At 34.5% G+C, this 24,959-nt stretch overlaps 2 pseudogenes; both read left to right on the top strand.

Annotated features, from left to right (window-relative positions):
• Nucleotides 1–10,242: 10,242 nt before the first annotated feature.
• LOC119530835 lies at nucleotides 10,243–11,033 on the top strand (annotated as a pseudogene).
• Nucleotides 11,034–21,429: 10,396 nt separating this feature from the next.
• On the top strand, nucleotides 21,430–23,874 carry LOC119532889 (annotated as a pseudogene).
• The last annotated feature ends 1,085 nt before the right edge of the window (nucleotides 23,875–24,959 follow it).

The following is a 24,959-nucleotide window of genomic DNA, read 5'->3' as shown; positions in this document are numbered from 1 at the left end:
TATCTGAAGTCCTACACACAAAAGAATGGATAGGAAAAAGAATGGAAAGATATGAGCTGGGGATCAGGGAACTGAATGACAATATGATGCACATGAATATACGTGTTATAAGTGGCCCAGAAGAAGAAGAGAAGGGAAAAGGGGCATAAAGTGTAATAGAGGAAAAAATCAATGAAAATATCCCAACTCTTATGAAAGAATAAAATTACAGGTCCAAGAACCACAGTGAACCCCAAACAGAATTGATCCAAATAGACCTATTTCAAGATACTTACTAATCAGATTGTCAAATGTCAAGGACAAAGGGAGAATTCTGAAAGCAGCAAGAGAAATGCAATCCACCACATACAAGGGAAGCTCAATAAGACTAAGTGTGGATTTCTCAGTAGAAACTATGCAGGTGAGAAGGCAGTGGTATGATATATTCAAGCCACTGAAAGAGAAAAACTGCCAACCAAGAATCATACATCTGTCAAAACTATTCCTCAAAAATGAGGAAGAGTTTAAAATAGTTCCAAATAAATAGACACCAGGAGAGTTCGTGAACAGGAGACCTCTTCAACAAGAAATACTGGAGGGAGTGTAAGAGACCAACAGGAAAACACAGGAGAGAGAGTTGGAGAAGAGTATAGAAATGAAGATACTAGGAGACAGAAAGAAGGTAAAGATTGGGCATTTGACACTGAAGGAGTACAGAATGTTCAACAGGATTGATAATATAGATCCAGAATTGGATAGCACAATATTGGGTGATGGTGGCACAATACTGAAAGTACACTAAAAAGGGTAACTGCGAGTATGGTTGAAAGAGGAAGGTTAGGGGCATGTAGGCCATGAGAAGGAAACATAGAAGATAAAGACCAGGATGGTATAACTTAGTGAAACAGAGTGGTCAATGGTCAATGATTGTGATTAAATGTACAAATATAAGAATATTTTTACATGAGGGAGAACAAATGAATGTCAACATTGCAAGGTGTTAAAAATGGGATGGTATTGGGGAAAAATACAATCAATGCAAACTAGAGTCTATGGTTAACAGTAACATTGTAATATGCTTCCATTAATTGTAACAAGGCAACATACCAAAACTAAATGTCTGTAACGGGGATATAAGGGAGGGGTATTGATTTCTTGACATTGGTGGTGTTGTCTGAATTTTTAATAGTGTTTTATTTTAATTTTATTTTTTCTTTTGTTGCTTTTTAGTTGTCCTTTTTATTCTTTTTTTTTTTCTTCTTTTCTTCTATTTTTTTTTCTTTTTTTTTTTTTTATATTTTTGCCTCTTCCTCTTTCTTTGTGGAAGAAATGGAAAGGTCCTCAATACACAGTGGTGGTGAATGCATAATTATGTGATTATCCAGAGAATGATTTATTGTTTACTAAGGATGGAATGTATGCTGTGTGAATAAAACCAGCTACAATATAAGCAGAGGGATACAAGGGTCTGAGAAAATGTGGAGAAAGGGATGTATGTAATCACGATTGGTGGGGTGTAGAATTCTGCAGCCCATCTGGATGGCAGTGTGATGGTACCACAGGAAGCTAAGCATGGGGTTTCTTTATGGTCCTGCAACCGTGTTATTGGGTATATAATTAGAAGAACTGAAAAGAGGGACATGAATGGACATTTGCACAGTAGGGTTCATGGTGGCAGTATTTACAACTCAAAGTGGATGGTGGTGGCCTACGGGTACATCAGCTGATGAATGGAATGGCAAACTGTGGTGTATACATACAAAGGAATATTGAGCTGCTCCAAGGAGTGAAGTTGTGAGGTGAATGGACATTGAGGACAGTATGTTGAGTGAAATAAACCAGAAATGAAAAGAAAAGCATTATAATGCCCCACTATATCAACTAAGTATAATGTGCAAACTCTGAGAATTGAATCTGAGAGCAGAGTTTATCAGGGTAAGCCTTATTGTAAAGTTTCCAAGATTGTAAGCTCTTACAGCAATTACATCTATTCCTGGGACATAATGGCTAATTCTAAATTCTAGGATGCTGAACTCATTCTGCATAATCTGGAAGGTCACTGGAATTTTGGGTATCTGTTTGACATCAGAGATTCAGAGCAGAGCCCAGCAGCTATGAATGTCAGCGTTACCCCATACAGCAAATGTTAAAGAGTTTGAAAAAAGAGATCAGACTTCAATTAGAAATATGAATGAAATGGACTTGGTTGGTTCTAAAGTAAATCAGACTAAATGGTAAAGGATGGTATTGACAGTGTTTTAAAACTTCACCTTTTGTGTGAGACCAAAGGAAGGGATGTTTATTAGGTGCAAAATCTATATTTTCTGTAGCACACTATATAATTTAACAGTTTATTCAAACACCATAATTATATGGAACATTCAGTAGGGAGTGAGATTTGGTTGATTTGTACAGGTTAGTGTGAAGCCATAATACATCCTAGAGTAATTTGGGCAGAGAATAAGAATGTATTTGCAAAGCCCCATTGAAGGACTGAGGAAAAAGGTGGAAATAATAAACCTTCACACCTGGGGAATTACTGATATTCTCACAAGCATTGGGGACTACCAATTTAGAAGGCCATGCCCTTGATCTTGGAGATTGCCCCCATGAAGCTTGTTACTGCAACAGAGAGTCTTAAAACACCGTCAGTATCATCCTTTACCCTTCGCCTGATTTGCCTTAGTCCTAACCAGATCTGTTTCATTCATATCTCTAATTGAAGTCTGAATTCTTTTTCAGCTTTTATAACACTTGCTGTATGAGTTAATACTGACGTTCATAGCTGCCAAGCTCTAGCTCTGAGTTTCATGTGTCACACAGATATAAAAAATTCCAGAGACCAACCAGGATATACCCAAAGCGTTCTGCATCTCAGAATTTGGAGATAACCATTACAACTGAGGAATAGGTGTGACTGCTGTAAGAATTTACAATCTAGGGACCTTTACATTAAGCCTTCCCCTGATAACCTGTGCTCTAAGAGTCAATTCTCAGAGTTTCCACATTATAATTACTCCATAATAGATGAGGCATTATAGTATTTACCTTTGCATTTTTGGTGTACTTCACTTGAAATACTGTCCTCAGAATCCATTTACCTACTTGCATAACTCACAACTTCATTCCTTCTTGCAGTTGCTCAATTTTCTATTGTATGCATACACCACAGTTCACCATTCTGCTCATCAATCAATGTACCCATAGGTCACCTCCATCCATTGCAAATCGTGAATACTGCTGCCATGAACCCCAGTGTGCAAATGTCCATTTGTGTCCCTGCTCTCAGATCTTCCAAGTATATACCCAATAATGAGGTTGCAGGACCTTATGTCACCCACATACTCAGTTGTGGAACCACCACACTGTCCTCCAGATAGGCTACACCATTCTACTTCCCCACCAACAGTGAATAGGTACATCCCTCTCTCCATGTTTTCTCCAGCACTTGTATCGCTTAGTTTGTGTTTTTTTTTTCCCCTGTAGTTTTATAAAGCTATATTCACATACCATTCAATCATCCACAGTGCAGTATACAATCAGTTGTTCACAGTATCATCATGTAGTTGTGTATTCATCACCTTAAACATATTTGTTACTCAAAAAAAAGTTTAAAAAGAACAATAAAGATAAAATGAAAAATAAAAATAAAATGAAATACAACAATATGGTCTAACAATACCACCACTCTCAAGAATCTCATACCCCTCCCTTATATCTGCCTCTCGTAAACATTTAGCTTTGGTATATTGCCTTTGTTACATTTAATGGGAACATATTACAATGTTACTGTTAACCATACACACCAGATGCATTGATTATATTGTTCCCCGATACCATCCCTTTTTCAACACCTTGCAAGGTTGACATTCATTTGTTCTCCTACATGTAAAAAAATTTTTATGTTTGTATATTTAGTCACCATCATTGACCACTCTAGATTTCATTGTTATACAACTCCAGGTTTTATTGTCTATCTTTCCTTCTGGTGTCATACATGCCCCCAGCCCTCCTCTTTCAATTTTCCTCGCAGACATATTTGGTCAGTGTACTTACAATATTGTGGACTTATTTCCAACATTTATGACAAATATTTCACCCATAGTTTTTAGTTCTCTAATAAATATTTTTTATTTAATCCTTGACCCAACTGAAATGTATTTTGCTGTCAGAACTGATATACAGATAGAAATTCATCTTTGCTTACCAATTCTATTTATTTAATAATTAATAATTTGTATTTCCTTAAGTCATTACAAATAACTCCATTATTACAATCATTATACATATATATATATATATATATATATATATATCTGTTTCAATTTCTAGATGTTATTTTGTTTCATTTATTGTTCTATCTATATTTCTTTACCAAAATATTTCAATTCTAAACTTTCTAATTTTTTTATTATTTAGTAAATTCAATTCTCTCTGGTAATTCTTCACTTTCAAACATTTCTTGTCTATTCTCACATATTCACCTTCCTAATAGCCTTTGTTATCTATTTTAATAGTGACTTTTTTACAACCAAAATAAAATGATTCTAGTAACTCAAAAGGTGGACAAATTTATGGTCAGTCACATATTTGATAGTAATTTTGGAGAAGCAGCCCCAGAAAATAAGCAGACCACAGCCAGTCAGCAGAAACAGCCAGGATCATATTTTAATAGTTAAAACAAATGTTCATTGATATGGGTATTCCTTGCACCACTGCTGCTGAAATCCAACATTATGTTACTGCTTTAATACTTTCTTAACTGTTCCTTTGTCACTGCAAATTCCCTTAAGATTCAATTACTGAGTAGCACCATTCAGTTGTCCATAAATACCTGCACTCTATCTGACAGGGGCAGAGGGAGAGTTTTGAGGTTATTTGCTTCAACAAAGGGAGACGTGGCACATCTCCCCACCCAGACTCACACAATGCAAATGGAGATTTCCCCCAAATAGAAAATGTATTCAAAGTATCTGCAGTTAACCAAAAAATAGATATCAATATAGCTACAGCTATAGCTATAGATAGATAAATAGATAAATATCTACTGAAGAAAAATTTTGTCAACTTTGAAGAATAATCCTGCTATTTTCTGAAATAAATCATATTTTATTTATATTATAGTAGAATTTAGGGAAATTTAAATTAGTAGCTTTCTTTTTTTAATAAAACTGGGTCTCTCTAAAGAGTAAAAATATATGTCTCAGTGTATATTTTGGTCTCTTTTATATTTTCACTAAGTTTTAAATTTTTTTTCCTATGGGACCTGTATACATATGATTAACTTTTTCCACATATGTTTTACTTTCTCTTTTTTTTTTGGTTTCTAATGTGAATGTAACCTGTTCTTCCATTATAATTTCTTAGTACTTTTATAAAATTTTGTTCTTTAAAATGTACTATTTTGAGTTTTTTTGGAAAGATTATTTTTCAGGTAAAATGTTTAAGACATAAAGAAAAGCATAGGGAATAAAAATTGAAAATAATCTCTCCTAAATTTACCACCATATATAGTAAATACTTATGTTTTGTTTTAACTGCATTATACCTTCAAAAATATATTTCATAAGTGCATTCACATTATTTTGGCTTATAAAAATATGATCATAACAATTTTATCTTCAGTTTTCTTTTTCCTTCACAATTTGTTTTTGAATCTCATATATGTTTACACAAATCTAATTTATTAATTTCAATCATCAGCACTTTAAATCACACTACAATATCATTATTATATTTTTCATTCTCAAATTTATAAACAAGTTTTTTTAAAGCAGTTTTATTGAGATATATTCATATACCTAACACACCATCCAAAGTGTACAATCAATGGCCTATAGTACAATCACAGAGTTGTAAATTCATCACCACAATTAATGTTGGAACATTTTCATTACTCCCCACCCAAAAAAATCCCATACCTCTTAACTGTCATCTCTCAATCCCTCTATCCTTCCCAGCCCTACATAACCACTATTCTAATTCTCCCTCTATAAATTTATTTATATTTACATTTTATAAAAATGGAATCATATGATATGTAGTACTTTGACACAAGTTTTTTCCAGTATCTCTCTTCTTTACCTAATGCTGCAATGTGCATACATCTTTATGTATGTGAACATATATACACACATACCTACATTTATACATACTCACACATAGACACACATAAAAATAAACATAGTAAGTGGTATCGATTCTTATCTTCAATTTTGTTCTTTAAAGGTGACTATTTAAAACTTACTTCATAGGAATATAAAATTGTACAGCCACTGTGGAAAGCACTACAGTGATTCCTCAAAAAGTAAATAGGATTATCATAGGATCTGGCAATGTCACTCCTAGATATATAGCCAAAGAAATTGAAAACAGGGACTCAATAGATATTTTGAAACCAATGTTCATAGTGGTGTCATTCCTAATAGCCAAAATGTAGAAACAACCCAAGTGTCTATCAAACAGATGAACGGATATACAAAACATTACATACATACAGTGGTGTATTATGCAGCCATATAAAGTAATGAAGTTCTGAGATGCTGCAATGTGGATGAACATTGAAGACATTATGCTGAGTGAAATCAACAAGGCATGTGAAGAGAAATATCATATGATTTCACTTAAATGAAATATCAAGAAGTAGCAAATTGATAGACATTGAAAGTAGGTTAGAGTTATAAGGGGAGGGTGCTAAGGGATAAGGAGGAGTTGTTGCTTGGTGGTGATAGAATTTTTGTAAATTTTGGAATTTTAAATGAAATTAATTTTAAAAACTTACGTGATATCTATGGAGAAAGTAAGAAAACAACCCATATGAATTTTTTTTTTTTTATTTTGGGGGAAGAAAGATAAGATATGGAATGGAGAAGAAATAAAAGCACCTTCAAATATTTAAAGAATCATCATATTGAAGAGGTAGTAGAATTCTATGAAACTACAGATAGTAGGACCACTTGAGCACATCAACAATGGATTAAACTCTTGTGAAGCAGTGTGTTCCTTGTTTTTATAAGAAAGCACCGTTGAGCTAGGAGGTCATTTCTGCAAGATTGCATAATGTTTTCTTGTCAGTTAGAAAGTTAGAGAGATGGAAAATTACTTTGATGACTAGGAGAGGAAATCAAATGATCTTTTACTTGCAGACATACCAATCAGTTGATTTTTTTTTTTCATTCTCCGCCCCTGGAAAAATGAGTTGTAAGATGTAATTACTCCCACTGCATGGTGACCTCACAGATCTCTAGGCAGTGATTTCTTATTTCTCCAATGAGATCAGTTCCTTGGGATGAGGATGCAAAGCTTTATATTACAATTATTCCTATGGTTGAGGGCCGGAAGAGTAAAGTCCTAACTACTGCAGGGCAGGACATGAGGAGCTTCCTTTAGTACAGTGCAGGGGCCCAGGTTAAAATGCATCATGCCGAGTAGGTTGTGAACATTTTCAGTATAAAGACTCATAACTAAAAATAAGGAGTTCACAAACAAATTTAACGACACCAAATTAGGGAAAACAAGGAAGAGCTTAAAGACTGTAAGAAATTATTAAAAGTGTTGTTAAGTATTATGCATGCATTTCGACCATATATTTTCGACTAGAGACATAATAGGTATACCGCCTTCTAGATGCAAAAGCAGTAGCTAGAATTCAGAAAAGGGAAAGTCATTGTAGTCTCAGTAAATTTGGAAGCTGTCTAGAAGAGGTAAATTCTGTTCTCCTTTTTTGTCTGTATGACTCTTCCACAGCACTGGTTTCAGGGCAGCTCTGAAAGAAACAGGATCAGAATCTCATGAACAGAGGGAATTGTGTTACAAATATTCTGTGAACTCTCTCCCTTTTATGCTTTCTGTTCAGAGGATATGTAGCCATTTGTTAAGACAAATATTTATAGACTACCAAAATTTGCCTAAAAGAAGAAAGGAGTTCCTGTGCAAAGCAGAATAATGATCAATAGGGATGCTTTGTTACCTTATATTCCTAGTCTTATTAAAAACAGATTTACAAAGATAAATTATAGACAAATTATGCATGCTTATAGTTTCAGGGTTCTATAGACACATTTTAGAGATGCATATTAATGTAAGATTAATTTCCTATGTATCAAACTTGGTTTTAAACCAGGAGGGGGGCATTTTCTTGTAGCTCATTTTGAGATCTGAAAATTCTTTTACCCAAAGGTACACTGGCAATGAGAGAGTGAATTATCCAGCCTCAAAGAAACCGGATGTTCTAAGCATAGTCCAAGGAATTTTGGGTGACTTTTTCAAACTCGTATGTTCCTATTACATAAATCCTCCTGCACCTAGAAGCTTAGAGATGAAATAGTCTTGGAGATGATCGAGTTCTATCTTCTAAAATTGGTTACACAACTAGTAGCTGGAAAAATGTTATCCATCTCTACTAGTTCTTTCCTATCTTAATTATTAAGAAGAAAATGAAATATAATGGAAAGCCTGGTGTATTCCACTTGCATTAAGAAATCCTGAGAAGTTAGTTTGGAGAGGAATTTTTGGCTAATTCTTATATTTTAAAAAATGAAGATCCTATCATTCATTAGGTATTGGAAAGACAGAATCCGTGGGGAATTTTGATATTTTCAGAAAATTCTTGTTTTTCAAAGATAAGACTAATGCACTAACTTTATCTAACCTGATATTAAACCTCATGCTTTCTTCTCCCATTCTCTATCTTTCTGTCTCTCTCTTTCTCTCTCTCTCTCTAATATCCGCCTCCCCTGCTGGCCTAATCTGTCTCAGGCACCATACATACATCATCACTTGTAATCATTCCGGTATCCATGAAATGTAATGAGTAATATCACCATTTCACATTTAGAAAATAGGTTGAAAGAAGTTAAGAAACTTCTTAAATCATTCCAAAAATTAGGGAAACAGATGTGAACTTAAAATGCCCAGTTTCAGAGCCCCAGTGCTCTGTTCCAATCTAGCTTTCATTGTTTTTCAGAAAGCATCTCCCAATCCACTATGGAAGTCATCACTATAAGTAAACAACTTATTAGTTGTAAAAACCTAGGCAATTTTCTGTCTTAGCATCTCTCTTATCATTTCTATGTCTCAATTTTCACATCTGTAAAATGGCTATGTGAGTAGGTAGTGCTAACTTGATGGGTAATTGTGAGGATTAGGTAAGTTAATGCATGTAAGGTTTTTAGGAGTGTACCTGGTATACAGAAAATGGCATAAAATTATTATTACTGCTACTACTATCATATAAAGCATATTTTCTTATATTTGCTCTGAAGTATGCACCAGATGCATTTCTTTTAAGTGGCAAATGCTATTTCACAATAAAAGTAAACTTCTGTTCTAGATTCTTTCTTACTGTGATTCTAATGGTTTCTATTGGTGCTGTTATCATCCACTGATGTGTCTGCAGGCTCTGCTACAAGAATAATGCTTTGGTCACTAGACTCAGAGGTCTCTGTGTTTCCTCCCCTACAATACTTCCCCATTAAATTGCCATAATATTTAGCAAATTTTACACAGTGGATTGGCTCCTGGGAGAAGGCCATTATGGTGGCAGATTTTATCTTTTTAAATTCAAAATTATAACTCTTCACTTTCTGTTGTTTTAATCTTCAAAATGAATACAAATGAATACCTCCGTCTTTTTCGATGTTTGCTTGCCTCCCTCTCTCCCTGGCCCATGTGAACTCATATCAGCCTTGGCCCAGATCTTCACAATGAGATGAATATCCCCTGCTGGAAGCTTGTAATCAGGTCATTTCTGGCCTCATTGATCTGTTTATATACTTGACTAAATTATGTTTCTGAATACTTCTTACACTAGACATCATAACTGAAATGCAAAGATGGTAGCCTCTGAAAGAGTAGTGTTTAGCTCTTCAACAACCAAATTAAAATTATAAAACAAAAGCTTGAAAACAGTTGAAATAGTTTAATATCTTTTACCTTGCTAATATTTATTGTGTTGTTTTATTAATGTATCACTCACTTTATATTTGTCTGTTTCTGATTTTATATTATTTATTTTTAATATGTTTACCTTATCTTTTTAATTATGATTGGAGACATATCCAATTCTCTTTGTTTCACACGTCTCTCATTTTCCCTTGCAGTTTTAGGTGCTAAATATTAGTCAAATGATTATTTATCTATATTTCATTAAACTGACTCAACTGAAAGCTTATTATATATCTTTTATATGTAAACTAGATATAACACCAATCATTGTGATATTTCCCTAATTTACTATTATTTAGGTGGCTATAGATTGGATACATGGCTCACACAAATGAATCAGTGGTGTCTGAGTTTGTTTTGCTGGGACTCACTAGCTCTTCTGAACTGCAGCTGTTCTTCTTTGTGTTTTCTATTGTGTATGTGGCATCTGTGCTGGGCAACATCATCATTATTGTTGTCATTTCCTCTGGCTCTCATTTGAACTCTCCCATGTACTTCCTGTTCAGTAACCTTTTCTTCTTCGACATCTGCCAGTCCAACTTTGCTCCCTCCAAGATGCTTGTGGATTTTTTGTTGAGTACAAGACAATCTCCTCTGAGATGTGCATGGCCCAGATATTCCTTCTTCACAGTTTTGTAGGGAGTGAGATGATGTTGCTTGTAGCTATGGCATATGATAGACTTATAGCCATATAGACAGCTTCTTTTGTGAACTTCCACTGGTAATAGAGCTGGCTTGCATAGATATACACGAAATGGAAATCATGACCCTAACTAACAATGGCCTGATCTCACTGAGCTGTTTTCTGGCTTTAATTATATCTTACACCATCATTTTGATCACTGTTCGGCACCGGTCCTCCAGTGGCTCATCCAAGGCACTTTCCACATTAACTGCCCACATCACAGTGGTGATTCTTTTCTTTGGGTCTTGCATTTATTTCTATATATGGCCTTTTCAGCAGATTTTCTGTGTGTGAGTTCCTTTCCGTGTTCTACACTGTGTGTACACCCTTGTTGAACCCCATCATCTATTCTCTGAGGAGTGAAGACTTTAAATCAGCTATGAGAAAATTAAGAAAACATCATGGGAACTCCTGGAAAAACTAGGAGACCAATATGAGGGAGCATGATCCTCCATGGCAATGAAAGCTTTCGGTGAGTCACAGTAGCATGCCAATGATCTCTACTAATGATGTGGGTTATTTAGTTATAGAATTATTATTTTGCTCTGAATGCAAGGAAATTGCTCCTGGTTTATTATTTAAATGGAATGTTAACCAATTCTTTCATATACTATACTTCTAAATTACAAATTTTCTTGAAATCATTTAGTCATACTTTTAAATGTTTTATATAGAAAATGGATTCTAATGTGCATAAAATGCTATTAATATTATTAAAATTGTGGTTGTCTTCAATTAAGCACATGGAATCTTTACATATTGCAGTCAAAATGTGCAAGCAAATTAAGTTTTGATTTCTTTATTCAACTTATTCATAGCATTATTCCACTTATTCACATAGTAGAAAAATCATATTTTACAACATGGATTTCACCTCATCAATGTATACTTATTAGCTTATCTTTTTATTGTGTATTGATATTTTGGTTATTTATAATTTTTTTTATATACCATTAATAACACATAAATATTCCTATACAATTTTGGGTGGTTTTTTTTTTTTTTTGGATTATTTGGTATCCATTTCTACTCATTTCAAGACTTTTGCTAGATAAATGGTGCCTTCAGTAACATATTTTCAATATAGGATTAATTGGTTACAACGAATTCCAAAACATTCCATAAAATTACAAATGCCTTTGAAATCATTTGCAAACATGACAGGCATTGAATATTTAAAGGCAAAGCAAAATAATTCCACATGTATCTAAAAATGAGAAATGCACAGTGACAAAAATTATTTGTGACTGGGGACCAAATCTGTAATATATTCTTTCATATTTCTTGAAAACAGAAGAAAGAAGGTAAAATTCATGTACATCTAATATAAAAATCAAGTCTATTGTTTCATTTCCTATCCATAATTTTTCCTGTATACTTTCCACCTGATATTATTTTGTGTAAAAGGTCTTGTAACTGAAAGATTAAATGTATTCAAAAAATGAAAAGAAGTATTGCTTGAAACAAAATAGAATGCCTGCAATTGTCATCAGTATTTTAATTGTACAATGAAACACAAATGAGTGGCTTTGTGCATATATATTAACTCTGCAGGCTGCATCCTAGTTTAAGCTAAATTTTGGATATAAACACAGTCTTGTTGAACCATCATATTTTTAGCTGATATTTTTAAGAACTTCAGATTTTTAGGCAGTGTCATTTGTATAATGTCAAACATGAATAATGATCTTTTAACTTTGAATACCTGTTATATATTTTTATACAGTGCCAAAAAAGCATCGTAGATGTACAATAAATAGATCACTCATGATATTGTTGGTGGTGTTTTTTCCTTTTGACTCTACCATGATTGTGAAAATGTAAAGGCTTGAATTATACCCTTGAAAAAGCAGGTCATTTGACTGCTCTGATCCTCAGTATTCTAATATGTAAAATAGGATTGTTAATAACGGCCATTTCACAGGAAAGATTTGAGCCAAGAGGATATAATGGAAATAAAAGCATTTTATAAATACTTAAATATTAACCAAATAGCATTATTGCTATTACTTTTGAACAGATAGTTTTGCAGGCAACAAGGTGGGGGAATGAGGTTCAGGGAATAAGCAATAGTAGAGTCTGGTTTTCAAAAACTGAATGCATATAAATTAGTAGTGGGATATTGAACTCAAATGATGAGAGAGAAGATTATTGGGAGCTTTAAAGAGATAAACACAAACTAAATCTATTTGGAATGGTAGCTGTTGTGGTACTTACTTTTGAAAATAAAATAATCATCCAAAATGGATATTACCTTCATTAATGAAGATGACAATGATGAAGAAGAAGAAGAAGAAGAAGTAAAAGAAGAAGGAGAATAATAAGAAGCAGAAGCAGAGTCAGTGGAAGAGGAGAAGAAGGAGAAGAAAGAGGAGGGAAATTTGAAGCTCTCAGTGTCTATTTGATTTGATCTCTTCTTTGTAATATTAGAGACACAGTCTTCCACTTGCTAATTCTTACTTCATGTTTGGGTATATTTGAGTTTTCATGATCAGACATGGCTATAATCTACCACATTAAGTATGATAACAATCTGCAAGTCATAAAATTTTTAAACATGATAAATTTGACTATATATTTTTCTACCGAGTTTTTAAAAATATCCATCACAAATAAAGTCAAAAGAAAACCTAGGTGAAAAAAATAGAACTCACCAGACAAAGGACAAGTGTTTTTGCATGTGAAGAGCCAATAGCAAAAGCTTAATAAGCCAATAGAAAATTTGACAAAGAATATGAATACGCAATTTATTATTATTGTAATGGAAGTGTTTTCTGAACCTATAAATAAATGCTAAAACTCAATTATAGAAAAATTCAATTAGAAATACAGTGATATGTGTCTGTTCATCTATAGATTGTCAAAGATCCAGAAGTCTGATAGTACGCTGTGTTGATAAAAGTGTGGGAAAATAAGAACTTTCATAATGTGTTGTTAAATCTCTACATTTAAACAATATGTGGAGGGTAATTTTCAGCATCTTTTAAAAATTTAAGCTTTTGAATTGGTAATTCTACTTTCAGTATTTTATCTGACAGCTATGCCCATGCATATGTAAAAATATTTTACATAATATTTATTGCAAGCATTGAGAAATGCAAATATTGAGAAAAATATCAAAGTAAACATCTAAATGTCCATCAACGTATACTCCTGAAATACATGGACATCCACAAAATACAATGTTGTACAGCTATTAAAAATACATTGTTGTGCAGCTATTTATGTGCTGAAATTATCAGAACGAAGTATTCATATATGAGAAAATCAGATTGCAGAATCATGTGTAAGGTATGCTACCATTTTTGATTACCAATATAAATGTATAAAATATATTATTTAGATGCAATTGCTTATATGCAGGTGAATTGAATCTGGAAATATTAAAATATCTGGGCAAGAATGGTGTCTTTGAGGAGAGGAATTGATTGCCTGAGGTGGGGGATAAGAGTTAGATAAAGATTTATTTTTACATCTTATTAAATATCACATTAAAATATTATTTGAATTTCACTTTTGGCCATGATGGAATAACAGATATAATATTTTCCTTCCCAAGTTAAATAAATTGCAAAGTGGACAAAATATATTAAATAATGACTTTTAGGCATTGGATAACAGGCAGTGAAGAACAGTAATACCTATGAGAATAGAAACAAGCGAGGTATACTCTATTGATTTTCTAGCTTACAAGCTTAGAAAGTTTCCAAGCTTCAGTAGAGGGAGGGTAGCCTAAGTAAACCTGATAGTCTCCTTGAATAAAGGAGAGAAAATTTGGAGACCAGAGAAATCAAAGTAGCAAGAATTTGCCTGGAAAAATACTAGAGAAGAAGGAGCTACATAGAAAGACAGCTAAAAGAGTTTCAGAAGACTACCTTCAAGTACTTGGCTAAATTTTAATCTGTGCATATGTGTGAGGAAGCTCTATGAAACCCAGAAAAGAACCACCTGGAAAGAAGTGGGGGATGGGGAAGAAGAATAATCCTGAACTTACACAGGACAAGGAGTAGTTTATGTTCCCACCAGCAAAAGTAGAATATTGGGTATTTGGTAGAGTTATAGGAAAGTATTGCTCTAGAAGTTCTGAAATTAGCCCTAGACTAAAAGCCAATCTGGACCTCGACTAACAAATTTTACAAGCAAGCCTAGAAAGGACCAAACTGATTCCAAGTACTTATTTGTGTCACAGAACAAAAGCCAACAATATTTGTAGGAATAAAAATAGAAATAAAGAAGCACTGCAAAACTCATAATGCATAATATGACCCATGAGGATTAGCCCACAGGGACTCAGAGCAGAAAAGGATGGAGAATGAACTCTCCCACAGCTCCCAGTCTCAGGGCTATCTTCCAGGGATGGGTGGGATATCAGTATTTCATATCCAGCTCCCAGCTACTGTTGCTATTGTTAAGTTCTGGGCTAGTGAAGCCAAGTGGTTGGTGCTGCCTTCTTCCGGCTAGCTGGTAGAATAGGGGCTTTGCCTTGGGTGCAGTGTCACTGAGGAAACTGGAGCCCTGATCACCACTGTCCCAGCTTGGAAGGAGGTGGTTCCACCACAATGGGAGCCAAGAAGACCTGAGGCTACTGTCCCTACTCCACCTCATATTCAGCTATTAGAATAGGGATATCATTTAGAGAGAAGTGCACCATTATCCTCACCCCCAGGTCCATAGCCTGGTTTGGAGATTATGTCTGGGAAGAGATTCAGGCCATAATGCTGATGGCTTCTAATCTCCTCCCAGAGGAACTGTCTTTATTTGCAACAGAGTGTGAGAAGTTCAAGTTTAAGGGAACTCTCAAAATCAGTGGAGGTTGTGGTGAAAAGCAATTGGGAGAAGATTAATGGAGACATTGGGCAGAGAGACTAAACTGTAGTCAGGCTGGATTACCTGAGAGAATTTAGGAGGGAGACAGCTGGGAGCTGCTGCCTGGAATCCAAACAAATCTCAGAACACTGACCTCTAGGAGCCTCAATTTGATGGTTCAGTCTGTGGAGCCCTAGGGCATCCATGGAAACAATAAAGCAATACGCTGGCAAATAGTGGGGTTTAACAAATGGGTGGGGTCTGGGAAAGAGACAGTCAAAAAGTACTTACCAAAGCCACTGTCAAACACGTTGACTGTGGTCATACCAAAGACTTGCCTACCCCAGGAGGAGCAACATCAGAGACTTAACAATGCTGGTGGGGGCAGGAGAGAGCTTGAGCATAATAGATTCCACTAAAATTATCTAACCACCCACTAAACAAACAAGCAATAATAATACACACTGGAGGAGATGGGGTGGGATGGGGGGACCAGTACTCAGAGTTGTTGCAATGTATTATTGAAAAGATGCAATTTCCAACAAAAATTTATAAGGCATGAAAAGAAACAGAAAAGTATGACTCATGCACTAGGGAAAAAATTAGCCAACAAAAAATGCCTGTGTTGCCACCATATGTCAGATTTAATAGATGAACTCTTCAAAGTAGTAATTATAAATATGGTCAAAGAACTAATTGAATCATGACTAAAGCAGTAAGGAGAATGATAATGTCACATTGAATATTTATTGAATACCAATAAAAAGAGAAAAATATTTAAAAGTACCAAAATAAAATTATGGAGTTGAAAATTACAATTACTGAAATGAAAAATCACCAGAGGGGCTCAACAGTAGATCTGAACTGGTAGAAGAAAGAATTAGTGAACTTGAAAACATTGATAGAAATGATGGAGTCCTAAGACAGAGAACAAAGAATGAGGACAAATGAACAAAGCTTCAGATATATGAAGGGCACTAATAAGCCCACAAACATACATGTGATAATGTGATAGGAGTGCCAGAAGGATAGGAGAGAGAAAGGAGCAGAAAAGATATTCAAAGAAATAATGGCTGAAAACTTGCATTTTCTTACATTAGACTTTAGTTTACATACAGTTTTTTAGCAGCACATAGAAAGAAAATGTTTGGAAATGGAGCAAGGAGAGAGAAAACAAACAACAAAAGATGTGCATGGGGGATGAGGAGGTGAGGGCAGTGATGCAATTATCTCTTCTAAGAAGTTTGGGTATAATTGAGGAAACGTTTAGTTTACAGTTGGAAAAGAAATGTTTAGAACTCAGTGTTCTTAAAATGGAGAAAGTGGAATGAACCCAGTTTAAGGGTAGTGAGATTCATACCATTTCTATGACATTCTCAAAAGACAAATTATTTTGAAAAATGAAAAAGTAATCACCTTACAGCCACTTATTCATTTATTCACTGAACCAATAATATTATCAAAGCACCTACCATTTAGTAGTTTCTTTATCAAGAATCAGGGATTTATTGGTGATCCAGACAGACTGTTTTTGCCCTCTTGGTGTTTACTTTCCATCTCAAGGAAAGTGAGTAGGAAGGGACAAACAAACACATACAAACAAACATACAAACAAATGAAAATGGTGATGACTGCTGTGGAGGAAAAAATAATTTCTGGATATCAAAAATTAAAACCAAGATCAGAAGGAGAGGGAAATATGTTCAGGAAAAGCCTCTCTGCCCAATGGTCTTTCAGCTAATCCTGAAAGATAAGAAGGACATAGCCACGTGAAGAACCAGAAGAAGAAATATTCAGGTAGTGGAAAAAGAAAGTGAAAATCCTTGATGTGAGAAAGCATGGTCTATTCCAGGAAATGAAAGCAGAAATTTTGTAAATGAGCAAAAGGATGACGAGATATGAAGTTGTAGGGTAAAATGTGAAATTGGAAATGGTAAAGACTTGATAAGGTGATTGAATTTTATTCTAAGAGCAGTGTGAAGATACTTGTCATTTAAAATGTTAGTGGCATGTTTTGACTTTTTCTAAGGTCTCTCTGGTCACTCTTGGAGGAATTGATTGGAGAAAGTCAATGTTAGAGGTGAGAGACCATTAGAAGGATTTGATACATTTAAGCAAAAAAGTAAGGGATGTTTGGACAGGGTCAATTCATTTTGGAGACAGGCACAGCTGGACTTGTTGATGGATTGGATATTAGGTGAAGGGTAAAAGAATGAAACAACTAAGTTTCTGGCTGAAGCTAGTGGGTCAAGGAGAATGCCATTACCTGGGATGGGGCAGACTACAGGAGGAATAGGTTTGGAAATAGGAGAATCAAAATGTCAGTGAAACATTAAAGAGAAGATGTTGAGAAGGAATTGGGCCTATCAGTCAGCAGCTCAGAAGCCTTGGCTCCTCTATCAGGCTCACTGAATTTCCTGGGCACTCCTTCTCTGTGTCAACATAACCATTTTCTCTGTCATCCTCTTTTCTTTACAGACCTTCTCAGCCCTTCTGTAGTCTCATGGGATATCTTTCCACAAAAGCCAAAAGCAAGATAATGTTTATTTCTAAGCAACTTCACCCACTCGTGCTCAACCAAGCTTTCTTTCTGGTTCTGTTGTATGGTCAAGTATTGAGCAGTGACAATTAAAATGTGGGATTTTTTTTTTTTTTTTAATATTATCTAATGTGGAATTTTAAACACTTCTTTATCATAAATATCACTATGAAAAGGAAGAAGTAAAGAAGAGTTCTAATTTTCTTAGGCCTATGCTAGGCTTATATTTCTTCTAATCTGATTTCCTTCAGGCTGGTGCTTACAGGCATGGTTTAGAGAAATGAGAGGAGAGAGGCAGATTATTAATCAGAGTAACTACAACTGTTGCAAGCCTCTGAGTCACTACATTTCCCCTTGTGACGTATGTCCTCACTTGCAATTGCAGAATAACAATTTAAAAGTTCTCATCATCATGTTTTTGGGAAAAGCAACCAAAATTCCATTAATAACTCCCACAGCAAGATGACTTCACTTCATAAAGGGAGTTTTTTATTTGGTTCTTGAAATCCATGGGATTGGTTATCTGGAATTTTGAGGGGTGTGATATGTTATTTAAAAATTTGTTTTGTGGGCACTTGAACTCAGGTTTTTGTTTTTGTTTTGTTTTGTTTTGCTGTTTGAATTGGGTTTTGGAGGATTCTCTTTTCCAAGCTGTCTCCTGGGATTTTTCATAACTGGTATGTGGAATTTAATCATATCAAGCAAAATATTTAAAATAGATGTGATTTTCAGAGTGTTAGTAATTCTGCACTAAATTTATTACCATAGTTAAGATATCCTGGGTTCTTAAACTTGAAACTAGTGTGTGAGATTCTAAAAACTGCCACAAAATGTCAAGCTATCTCTAGTTATTGTTCCCGCCAACATGAGGGATGAATGACATACCAAGAAAAAGGTGAGCCTGTTGAAATTTAGTCCAGAAACAGGTAAGATGATGTTAGAAAAGAGTATGGGACACAAAATTGTCATTTTAATGAGTAGATGGACTTTCTCAGCTAAGAGATAGGTTCTAGTTATTAAGTCCTTCTTCTTTAACAGACTATAGTGAAGTATGTGTTCACACATTCAAACATCCACACTAGCAGTGTGGCCTTGTGACAATGACTTTACAACTAAGATTTCACTTTTTTTTACTGTAAAGTTAAGATAATATTATTTCCTTTGTAAAGTTAAGATAATAATATTTCCTTTGTAACATTTTCAAAGATAAAAGTGTTTAGCACAGGCTTTGCATAATGTTGACTAAGAAAATGCTGGCCTATATTATAATTACGAGTAGCAGAAGCTTTTCCTCCCATCATTTTACAAATATTGAATGCTGTAATTTGAACTTTTTTCCCCCTTAAGAACTTTTCTAGCTTTTGTTCTTTTGCAGTCCCTTGCATCAGAATTATCTATCTATCTATCTATCTATCTATCTATCTATCCATCTATCTATCCATCTATCTATATTTATGCAATGATTAATCACATATGAATGCAAGGCAACTAAATCAAGTCCTTAGTATCCAAAAGCCTTTACCCAGTCTTATTAATTATGCAGAGACAAGAAATCAATCTCCTCATATAAATATAGTTATCTTCATTGCCAAATCATCTTCCTTCTCTTCCATATCTTTTATTGATTTTTTCCTTGTCTCACATCTCCGTCACCAACAAGATTTTCACATTATTGTTTGTTAATCTGAGTTGAGCAACCTAGAGTTTGACACAAAGAAAATCTGCTACAATTTACCCTCCTGCTCTGTAAATTTCACTTCACTCTTTTTGCTTTCCTGGAATGCTTTCTACAGTGCTTTTAGCTGAACCTCCTGACTGAGTCAAATCAATTTCCAAGTCTAGAAAGTACTACATATGAATAACACTTTATTCTTTAATTGAAAGGCTGGTTTCATGTTCATTGTTATCTTTGGCTTAGGTAGAGACATGAAGTTATTTTCCAAACTAGTGTCCAACTCAGGTCACTAATCATCCATTTAATTCTGTATTTGAAATCTGAGGTAGATTTCATTGTGAAACATCAAACACTTTCCTCTCTCACACATTGATAACTACTAGGGGCATAATTCTGGCTCCAGTTTATCCCACTTTCCTTCTTTTACAGAAAAGAGTTAAAGAACCCTAAAGACTGAAGTAATTACAGGTGAGCAGAGTGAATTGTAAGTAATCCTTCTCTTCAGTCTCTAATTTCATTTTTGTCAGATTTCCATCTCATTATTTCAACAAATTGTAAGTTTATTATAGAAAAAATTATTTAATTTAATATTATTTCATTTTAATCTTACTGTTTTTGGTCTTTTAAGATCTCACAGATGGTTAATTTACTCAGAAGCATATATATTTTTCTATTTAGATTGGCTTTAGCTGGGAGGTGGTCAAACTCTATTATGTGATTTTCAGTTTTAGTAGTATGCTAACACAACAAAAGGGCATGTAGCACTTTATTGTTTTCACAGCTCTTTCAGATATATACTACCATAGACAAGGAGTCAAAAGATCAGAAAGTCATGACGAATTGCATGAGGACATGAACACCATCAAGTTTGGTCACTGTTATATCCCACACCTACAAAGTGCTTGGCACAAAGTCATAGTAAGTGCTCAAAAAGATGGATGAATGAATAAATGAATGAGGAAACAGTATCATAAAAAGTAAGTAGTGAAGCCAAGGATTAAACTCAGATCTTCTAGTCTCAAATTACATGCTCTTTACATTATAGCATCTGTGAAAATTTTCAGTCATTGCCTTTCTGTGAAGACTGGCCAATCACACAACTTTGAATAAGGATAATGATTTGTTCTTAACAAGGAAAATATACCTTTGAATGCTTTTAGAAAAATTCTTCTTCCACTTGTAGAGCTAAATAATAAAGTCAGTTCAATGAAAAATAATTGTAGGCAAAGTAGAATAGCTGCAGAAGAGAAAACTTTGAGTTTAACTACAAAGTTATAACTACAGTATAGAAAAGCATAAGATTCTATGTCTTACCATAAAAAATAATGAACATATTTTGTTTTTAATGTCCTCAATATTTAAAAGTTATGCCATGAATAAATAACATATCTCAACCAATTGTCATCAAATGTCTCTAAAACACACAGGGGCTCCTCTCCAATTGGGAGAGCTGACCATGAACTTAATTTCAAAGGGCTTTTCCTAGAAATTGTAGATCATTTTAACTTTATTTTAAATTATCAAAATAATACCATGCATTTTTATGGAAATATAGAATTTTCACAGCAATTTTACATGCATATTTCATTCCAGAAAATAAAATGCCTTGCTCTTCATTTTCCTAAGTCTTTGCTGAAATATACCTGCTTAGTAAGGCTTTTTCTGATGACCCCGGTATAGTCTTTACCCTTTCGCTTTGCTTTATTTCTCCATCTTATTACTAACAAAATATATATATTTACTTATTTATAGGTTAATTCCCTCCACCAGCCCTTTTGTCTTCCTTGGGCTGTAAGCTACATGAGAGTGGGTAAGTTTTTTTGTTTTTGTTTTTTGCTTTGTCTCTAGAGTCTATAATAGTGCTGGGTACAGCACAGGTGTTCAGTACTTATTTGTAGCATGAACTAGTTACAGCAGAGATCCTATTCAATAGACTTTGGAAAACACTTTTGCTGTTTTAACATTAGACTCTATTAGAGAACAAAGAGGTTATAAAAGCCTCAGCAAAGATAAGTACTTCAAATATAAATTTAATTAGAAAACATATGATTTTAATTAAAATTGCATGCAGTCTCATATTTGAAGAGGAGGTTGCTGAACAGATTAAACAGAATTATAAATTAGTGCTGTAAAAGGGAAATCATTTTGAGAAAGGTAGAAAGTGCAACTGTGAAACCTCAAAAGAACCATTTTTTTTTCTTTTTAAAAAGAATGTGTATCTTTCCAAGTTCTAGGAAGTTATTTCTTTCACGGATAACCCTCCTAACTCTTTAATGTAAAATCTAAATTGTTTTAATATAGGAAAAAAAAAAAGAGTGCAACCTCTTGCTCATGCTAGCTTAACTTGTTTCAAATTAATTTCTCTCTATTCTAATCACTGCAGGTGTATCAAATACCTCGCCACATCCCACTCCTTTATCATGTCCCTTACTAAAGTAACTGCGCTGATTTTCATCTCATTACACTTGGTCTAAATTGCCTCTCCCTCCAAGATTTTGTAAAATCACTGGAATCATTTTCTACTATTCACAATCTGAATGTGTAAGTACAGAATGTGTGACTTTCAAAATACTATGGAGAATTTGCACATTTTTTCTGCATAAAAAATTTTAGAATATGATGGAAAATATTGCTTTATCTCAACTTCTTCCCTCCTTCTATGTTGACTTATTTGTTAAACAGATAAATGTATTCTTTCTCCTTTCTATCTATCTATCTATCTATCTATCTATCTATCTATCTATCTATTTATCTATCTGTCATCTATCCAGTTTGCCAATACATAAATCCAAATGTAAAGAATAATTCATCATGGGAAAGAGGAGTATTTGTTAAAAAAAAAAATCAGGGGACACAGCAGGGCAGGAGGACTTGCTTTTTATGTATTCCATCAATCCAGTAGAAAAGTTGATGGTGGCAGCATGGAGGAAAAAACAGAAGAGACTAACAATGAGAGATAAATGAGATGCAATCCACAGGGTGTGGAGACTGTGTGTGGCTGTGAAAGAAAAGAATCTAGAATGACTCTCAGATTTTTGGTTAGAGTAACCAGAATATATGTAATATTATTCAAACAGGTAATAGAGGAAAGGAAACTGTGTTAAAAAAAAAAAAAAAAAGAATAACTCATGTAATTATTCAAATAATCACAGGGAAATGTCTATTTCCTAACAATAATGTGAATAAACACTGTCTTGCAGCCTCACAATAATATTTTTATGGTTTTTGGAATTGAAGCTTATGCTGCATTTGCATGAAAGATGAAGGGCTTATCCTTATCCATTTCAATTATTTTTCTTCCCTCCAGATAACTTTAACAGTCCAGATTCAGTTAATGGATGGAGAAATAAGTCAGTAGTTACTGAATTCATCTTACTGGGATTGTCCAGCTCTCAGGAACTCCAGCTGTTCCTTTTCTTTATCTTCTCTTTATTTTATAGAGCTGCTGTGTTGGGAAACATCCTTATCATCCTCACAGTAATTACTGAATCTCACTTGCATTCCCCAATGTACTTTCTCCTTAGTAATCTCTCCTTCACTTATGTGTGCCAGGCTACTTTTGCAACTCCCAAGATGATTTCAGACTTCCTCAATGAACACAAGACCATCGCCTTCCAGGGATGCATGTCACAAATCTTCTTCTTGCATGTCTTTGGTGGTACTGAACTGGTGCTTCTTGTTGTCAAGGCCTATGACTGATGCATTGCTATTTGCAAACCTCTGCACTATACGACCATCATGAGTCTAAGGGTGTGCACCATTCTGGTGGGGGTGTCCTGGGCCATTGGCCTTGTACACTCAGGCAGCCACCTGGCAGTCACAGCTGATCTGCCTTTTTGTGGACCCAACAAAGTAGACAATTTTTTTTGTGACCTTCCTCAAGTGATCAAGCTTGCTTGCTTAGACACCTATGTTTTGGAGATCCTGGTGCTCACCAACAGTGGTCTGCTCTCGCTTACCTGTTTCTTTCTTTTGCTCATTTCTTACACTATCATCCTTGCTACCGTCCATCGCCAAGCCTCTGGTGGGATGTCCAAGGCACTCTCCACCCTGTCTGCCCACATCACTGTTGTGGTTCTGTTCTTTGGCCCATTGATTTTCATATATATTTGGCCCTTTGAGAGCATCCCAATTGATAAGTTTATCTCTGTGTTTTTTACTGTCTTGACTCCTTTTCTTAATCCCATCATTTACACACTGAGGAATAAAGTTGTAAAGGAAGCTATGAAGAAGCTAAGGAACTGAAATGTGGGTTCCAAGCAGGTCTTTTAAACAATTGTGAAGAAGTAACACAAATCTTTACTTCTCAGTCTTTTGTAGAGATCATGTGTGATTGTTATCCCTGTGTCTTATCACAATTATTTTTTTGCTATTAGAGGACTTGAAACTGGTGATCTAAATATGGTAAATACAGTGCACATTCTCACATTATGAATACCAATTCCTAGATTCTCTGGCTTGCCTTATCTCCCCTGCAACATAGCAACTACATATATTAAAACACCTAAGTAGTCTTTCCCCCTTATGTGGGCATTATTTTAAAACTATCTCTTGTACCATTTTTAAATGAGCTCCATATTAAGGCAGATTCGTTAACTCATCTGACCCAACTGGAGTAGCATAGAGAATAATTTAGCATTATTTGAATTAAAAACAGAATCTGTGTTAGCATGTCAGGCTGTATGAAGTCTCTAAGAATGAATACTCCTCTGCTTTTATCACTTATGGCTCATAAGCTCATAATTACGCCAGCTACTAACTTGGGTCTTATAAATAATGTGAAAATTCCACATTCACAGATAAGACATTATGCTTATAAAATCACACCTGTATTACATTTATCATTTGTGCTAAATTTTAAAGACATAGAGTACTGTAATAGCAATTATGGGTCTGCATTTTGCTGCTCTGGCTTTAAAAAAAGGACAACACGTCAGAAAATATAAATAAATCCTTAGTAAAATTACAACAGGACTCTTACGCTCTCTGGGAGAAATGTCATAGCACTTATCTGCAAATTCTCTTTATACTTTACAATAAACCTTCCATTAGTTGAACATCACTGAAGTATATCTGAATAGTCAGTGTTTTTATTTGGTTAATTTTATTTGGGAGGGCAAATTTTAAAGTAGTCACAAAAGCACATATGTTAGTAAGCAGAAAGTATATTCCAGTCTCCTTTTTTCTCAGATTTTAAGTGAAACTTCAGAAGCATCCCACCAAATCATGAGAAGAATAAGAGAAGGAGGGCAAGCACATGATTGATTGATTCCCTTTTCAGCCACAGAATCTCACTGTCATTACTGGATGCTTTAATTTATGATGAAAGG

Source organism: Choloepus didactylus, chromosome 4 (genome assembly GCF_015220235.1).
Source record: "Choloepus didactylus isolate mChoDid1 chromosome 4, mChoDid1.pri, whole genome shotgun sequence".
Classification (NCBI taxonomy): Eukaryota; Metazoa; Chordata; class Mammalia; order Pilosa; family Megalonychidae; genus Choloepus; species Choloepus didactylus.
Note: the sequence above shows the minus strand (reverse complement) of the source record. Positions and strands in the feature narration are given on the sequence as shown.